This window comes from Ursus arctos, unplaced genomic scaffold (assembly GCF_023065955.2).
Source record: "Ursus arctos isolate Adak ecotype North America unplaced genomic scaffold, UrsArc2.0 scaffold_11, whole genome shotgun sequence".
NCBI lineage: Eukaryota > Metazoa > Chordata > Mammalia > Carnivora > Ursidae > Ursus > Ursus arctos.
The window spans coordinates 40,609,371-40,616,271 of record NW_026622775.1 but is presented as its reverse complement, the minus strand read 5'-3'; positions in this window follow the sequence as shown (position 1 = coordinate 40,616,271).

Sequence of the window (6,901 nt, the reverse complement as noted above, 5' to 3'; positions counted from 1 at the left end):
GCTCTGCCTTTTCCTCACCTTGAAGTCCAATGTGGACCCTAGCCTTCACCATGCCTTTTTTTAAAAAAAAAAGATTTTATTTATTTATTTGACAAAGAGAGAGACAGCGAGAGAAGAAATACTATCAGGGGAAGTGGGAGAGGGAGAAGCAGGCTTCCCACTGAGCTGGGAGCCTGATGTGGGGCTCGATCCCAGGACCCTGGGCTCATGACCTGAGCCGAAGGCAGACGCGTAGTGACGGAGCCTCCCAGGCGCCCTCACCATGCCTTTGTGAAGCATTACTTGAGTATCTACAGTTTGGTGGTGTGTATCTCCAACTTAAAAAAAAAAATTGATCTAAGAATTTAATTTCTCATAATGAACCCTAAGAAACATAACTGGCATGCAATGATATTTATAATAGCAAAAAAGCCCCCAAACCCCCAAAATACAGATAATTTAAATGTCCGAATTTAATTGCTGTGCTTTCATATGTTAGAATATAATGAGCTATTGAAAATGAGGTGGTCAGAGAACATTTGATGAGGTGGGAAATTATTATATATTGTTAAGCGAAGCAAGCAGGTTACAGAACAGGGGAGTCGGTAAAAATCTGAATTTGATGTATGCAATTTTATGCAAATATATGCATAGGAAAAACTAGTAGTGTGTTAATCTAAAATGTTAATGGTTATTTCTGGATGATAGGATTACAGGTAGCTGTTATTTTTCTTTTGTGCCTCTCTATATCTCCAAAAACACTTCTTACGATAATTGCATATTTCTTCCATAATCAGAAAAAAAATAATTTTATAGGCGGAGAACTGACGGCCTGCTCTGCGTCTGGTGTGTGAGAAGGCGTGACCTCAGGGAGGGCTGCGCTTGGTCCTGTGTGGCCAGGCCCCGCCTCCCCCAGGGCACCAGAGGTCACATCTGGGGTGTCAGCCAAGATGACTCAGTTCAAGTCTGAGATGGCTTGGGCTCTCAAAGGATTTGTCAGCTCCCCGAAGAAGCATTTTGCACTTCCTGAACTTGGCCTCACTCAGCTCCACAATTGGTCTGCACATTCTGGTTCCAAGACAACCACACAGCCGCTGTCCCAGCGCTAGTTTTCTCATGGAAATTGGGGGGCAGAGGTCATTATTGGGCTGTGGATGCCCCCACCTAAGGTTTTATGACCAAATAAGCCCTAGTCGTTGCCTGGCTCTCTTTCCCCAAACTGCCATCTGTCCCCCAGGCCCGGGAACGCCATGCGAAAAGGAGCCAGCAGAGCCGTACCCCTGGGAGCACCGTACCCCTGGGAGCACCGTATTGTGGATGATTGTTTAAGGCTACAGAGGGAATGTCTCCAAGTGCAGCCCTTCAGCCACCTGCCCTGAATTTCCTGGCATGAAAGTGCAGGTTCTGGGGACCACCCAAAGCCTACCCAAATCATAAACTCTGTGAGTGGGAGGTTATTCTATGTACCCTAGAATTGGGGGCCCACTTCCCCAAAAGCCAGAAAAGGGGAGAACATCTGGACTAAGTAGTTTACGGAGGGATGCTGCACCTGAACTGGGCTCCCACTTTTGGACACTCAAACCTAAAACTACTCCCCCACTTATTATTTACTGGACGCCTGACATCCCCTCGTGCTTTACATCCTTTATCTCAAAGAATCTTCTCTACCACCGTCCCAGGGAGCTTTTATCCAGACGAGGAAACGGAGTGAAGGAGTTGACTAGAACTCTTCTTTATATATGAACTTGACCACTGTAAATAGTTCCTGTCCCCTCTCTTCTCTGGTTTTCTCTGCTCTCTTCCTAAACCTACAGCTAAAACACTTTGCTTGGCTCACATAGATAAAGCAGTTTTCTCTGAGAAGAAACGCCCACCGCTCACCCCACAGATGTCCCCTCTTTCCCAGCCCCTTCACTACATGTTTACCCTCAAGGCCTTTCCAAGTCAGAGGGCGGGCTGCATAACTGCTTGCATGGTGTGCTGTGTAGGGCCGAGTGTGGACGCAGCCCAGGGTAGACTTGTACCTGGCGAGGGCCGGCTCCCAGCTCTCTTTGAGGGACTCTGCTACAGGGAGAGCCCAGGCCGCCATGTTTCCACCTCGTGGCCCCCTCTCACCTGCCCCACGCGCACCACTACAACTACCTGTGTGTGTCAGAGACAGCTGCCTGACCACCTAGCACAGAGACATTTCCTAGGCAACCTTAAAGCGAGGCTTAGTTATGTGGGAAAGTCCTGGCCTTGGGGGTGGAGGTGATGTGTGTAGCGCCACGCCTTCCCTCTGTCCTGTTCTGGGGGAGTGGCTGTGGGGAGGAGCCATCTTGGATCCTATGGGCAAAGTTGTCACCCTAGGAATGACAGAGCAACAAGATGGAAAGATCCTCCATCTCTTATGACTGTACAGAAAAGAACAGCCTTTCAAGAGAGAGACATGCACTTTTGTTTAAGCCAACTGGCATTTGGGGTCTCCGCGCTGCAGCAAAGCAATATCCAAAGAATTGCACTGAGCTGACCGAAGTCTCTCCCAGTAGTCTGGAAAAGAACAGCCTGAGCGTTAGCCGTGGAGGGCCCAAAGGTCACCGCCCAAAGGTCAGAGCCCCGGCCAGCCCGAACAGAGACCTGGAGTACTGGACAGAGAAAGGAGCATGAGGCAAACTCACAGGGAGGAAGAGGCTGAGAAGCGGCAACCTGGAGAAGGTGGTTACTGCCATTCCCAGCGACATTTCAGTGCCCAGCACAGTTCCTGAAGGACCCGGATGTGTATCTTGCTTTTGAATGTTATAACGCTGCCCTGGATTCTTTTCGCTCGAGCTTCCTGTACTGTGGTAAATATTATTTTTTTCCTCTCAGAGCTGTTGGTCAATCAAGGCTCTGTGTTAGGACCACCCTCTTCCATTGGTTCCGAAGCTCCCTAGGAGAAAGGCTTGGTGTTGGTGAGTGTTCACTGCTGGGCACACAGATGTTCAGTAAATATTCAGTGAAATGAGTGTCCCAGGCAGTCACGGGTGTCACAGAATCAGGGAATTACCATGGAGCAGCAAATGAAGGAGCTGCGGCTGGCCCTTCGTGACCTGGGGAGGGACAGGAGACTGAACTGTTTTCCTGCCTCTTGGAGAACAATGGAAGCTCAGGCAGGGCCCAGCCCATATCCTAGTCCTGCCCAGCCCATAGATGAGAGGGGCTGAGAGGGGTGGACAAGGGGCCTACCCGGGCTCCCCCTATCCTGGAGTTAATCCCGCCAGGGCCAGAGAAAGGCAGCCGGGGAGAAGGGAGGAGGACCGGGGATGGGCAGTGTCACAGAGAAGCCGGCTCAGGCATCAGCAGTGCCAGGGCGTGCCTGGACGCGGATGATGGAGCAGAGGCCCCAGGGACGCCCGGACGACCTCCAGGAAGGCACTTTGGGGGCGTGGTGAGAGGAGCTAGGATGCCTGGCTGGGAACTTTCTCTAGCGGAGCGGCAGGACTTAGAGTTGGAAGGGACTTCCACCTGAGGGGTTCCTGGGCAAGCTGGTGTCATGGGGACAATGTCACCCGGAGGGTCCCCCCCTCTCACCCCTGGCATGGGGAGTTGTGCAGCCAGAGCAGGACTGGGGGGGGGGAGGGGGGCAGGGGTGTGGTGGGCTCAAGCTGCCCCTTGGAGCTGGCCAGGAAGGTTTACAGAATAATTACCAGGGGCCCGGTGTGTAGAGTGTTTGCATATGATTTGCATGTAATTTGCACATGAATAACCTGCACTTTCTGATCCCAGGCAATTTTCAAGTTAAATATTAATTGTTGTTGCCCTTCGGGTTTTTATATCTGGATTCTGGTTTCTCTGTTTCTTCTTGCCCCCTTGCTGTCCATGACCATGATCGCTGGGTGGCGGGGGAGAGGAGGGAGTGACAAGGGTGGAGAAAGGACAGCCCCAAGCATGGGGGCCACCACACCTCTGCAAGGGGAGGGGTGGCCTCCAAAGCTGGGCCTTCAGGGAGGAGAACATGGGGGGCGGGGGCGGGGATGGGGGGGAGGGTTGGCAGGTGTGGGGGATCAGGTGTCTACTACACACAGAATAGGCATATAAAGCCACATGCCAGCCCCTGCTGCTAGAGGGACTTCCTGGAGTCTTCCCGGCCCCAGGCAAGGTCTTCTCTCTCTCCCGGCGGTGTAAACATCGGTGCTCTGGGCTCCCACCCAGGCCAGGGGGCGGTGCCTGCCCCAGCCCCTCCCACTTCCCCTGTCTCTGTGTTTCCATCCCTTTCTTCACCGGAGGCCCTGGCCACAGGCAGCCTGCAGACGGGGGTACTGGCAACCACCCCCCCCCTCCCCGGCTCGGTTGGAGTCCTGCACAGCAGTGGTTAGCTCACAGGCTCCGAGACTGACCGTGTTAGTCGGATTCGGATCCTGGCTCTGTATTCTAGGAACTGTGCAGCTTGGAGCAAGTAACTTGCTACCATGTCCTCTTCCGGGAAATGGAGTTTCGCAGAGTGCCTGGCTGGCACACAGACCGTGCCCCACACAGGTTAGTTGTGGATATTCGTGTCCCGGGTGCGGGTCACCGGGTCCCAGCGCCGGGCGGGGCGCCCCACACCAGCATTGGATCGGCCAGCTTCTGCTCACACATTTCCTGAGGCACAGTCTCACCAGTTCTGGTCTTCGGAGGGTTGTTAACACCACGCACGTTATAACCACATTAAAGGAACTTTGAGAAGGGAGCTCAGAGCCTTTCCAGGCAGCACCCTCTATTCTTGATCAGCTCTGAGAAAAGGCTTCCTTGGGCTGTCTGCTGGCTCTGTCCTACGAGTGGACTCACGTCTGTTTTCTGGGGCAGCGCAGCCTGTAATTCCTCTTCCGTCTGAGAGCCTGTGAAAGATTTCAGGGTGTGCTGCCTTCCTGTGCCCCCTCCTCCCAAGCTTCTTAGACCTCCATCTTGCCCGAGAACATGGCGGCCCCCCAGAGTGGGCTCAGTGGGCCTCTGATTAGACTGAAAGAGTCCCCTTTGGAGTTTTCCAGCACCTGACTGGATCCAGAGATTCCTCCTAGGGAGTGTGAAGAACAGCTTCGTGCTGACAATAGCTGTGCTAAGAGTTTAAATTTATGCTCTCTCTTAACCTTCACAACTGCTCCAAGAGGTAAATGCCATTGGTATCCCCATTTCACAGTTGTGAGAACTGAGGCTTAGAGATGCTGAAGAGTTTGCCTCAAATGGCTCAGCTTTTATGCTGGGGAGACTGGTTGTGACCCAGACAGGCTGGCTCCAGCCTCCAGCTGCCATCTGCTCCTGGGCTAGCTCCCCAAAAGTCTTTTTCTCACAACTGGGTTTTCTTTTCTTTTTCTTCTGTAAGAGGTGAATGACACAACATATGAATCCTTCTAGAATATGCTTGTCTCCATATCTACACTGTAAGCAGTCGGGTACGTAGCAAGCAATGGTCTTTGTTTCTTTTGGCTTCCCTAATAGATCTGAGGCCTTGAATTGTCCTTGGGGCTCCCTTATCCATAGGGATGCCTAATCTGGCCCCTCTTTTCTGCCGATTCCCTCAGTATCCCCCTTCCCCCAGGCGACTTGGCACCTCCGTGTCAAGGGCACTGACTTCTTCCCAGTCGCAAGCTCCAACCAAATTTCTTCTCCTCCGTCTACATTATCCTCATGAAACCTGCTCACACATGCTCCACTTAGGCCCATTGCAGGCTGAGCACTTTAAGCAGCCCAGATGCTGGGGTCCTGACTTCTCAGAAAAAAATGCAGTTTCTGGAGGGCCTTCTAGGCTAGGTGGTCTGTGAGTTTCCCCTAGGACGAAGAACCAAGGCCCCCACTTAAGCTTGGAAATAACCTCTAGTGACCATGACCTTATCGGAACTGCATCTAAATGTTGTATTCTTGTTAACCTCAGCAGAAAAGTCCAGAAATCTCTGCAAAACTCAGCCATGCACCAACATGATTAGGGAGGGGTTAATAAAGGGGTTAATAAACTCAGCCATGCACCAACATGATTAGGGAGGGGTTAATAAAAAAATATCTCTGCAGAACTCAGCCATGCACCAACATCATTAGGGAAATGGTTAATAAAGTTGTTATGTTCTTTACATTTTCAAGAAAACAGCTCTGGGATAGGGCTTTCATTGCAAACTTCAGGATCTTGTGAAGTGCTAGGAGGCAGGGCCGATTCTGACGCTATTGGGAATACCCAGTGAGAGACTGAAGCTTTACTTTGTAAATTCAGGAGAGAGCACCTGGGAAGAGGAGGCCACTTATTCACCTTCTTATTTCCCTAGATAGAACATAGCTCCTGGCTAGTGGGTTTTCTGGTGGGGAGATTAGAAGTTCGAAAATCACCACGTCAAGTACCCTCCATATCCCATGAGGAGGGGTCTGGGAGCAGCCTGGGAATTAAGGAGACCTTGTTCCAGCTCCTTTTCTCTCTTCAAGTGCCTCCAGACCTTAACTTCCTCTCGTTGGTCCTTAGTCCCTGCAGAATAGACTGGCCTAGGCTGGCTTAGAGCCTCAGTTTCCAAATTTTTAAATTGTGGTCCTTTCTCTTAAAACAAACAAACAAACAAAAACCCTCTTGTGAAAATCCAAAGTATAAGACAGAAAAAGGCAAGCTGCTTGGGCTGAATTCTCTGGGAGGGGGTGTGTGTTCCTAGGGCCCTAAGACAGGTCAGTTTGGGAACCACTCCCTACTTGATCTCTAGATGCCTGTCAGGCCCAGGGGAACCAAAGGAGATCCTGGTTCTTGGAACCTGAAGTTAGTCCAGAAAACTTGGACGTCCCCCTAGATAAGGAGGGGGCTGGAGTGCTGATAGAATTTTTGGGAGCCATGCTTGGGGGTCTCTCTCCTTGCTTCCTTCTCACCCTTTCTCCCACTGACCCATGCTCCTTCTTTCCTTCTCCCCCTGGCATCTGGAGGCAGGACTCGGCACAGTTGTGGTTTTCACTGTGAAGCCTA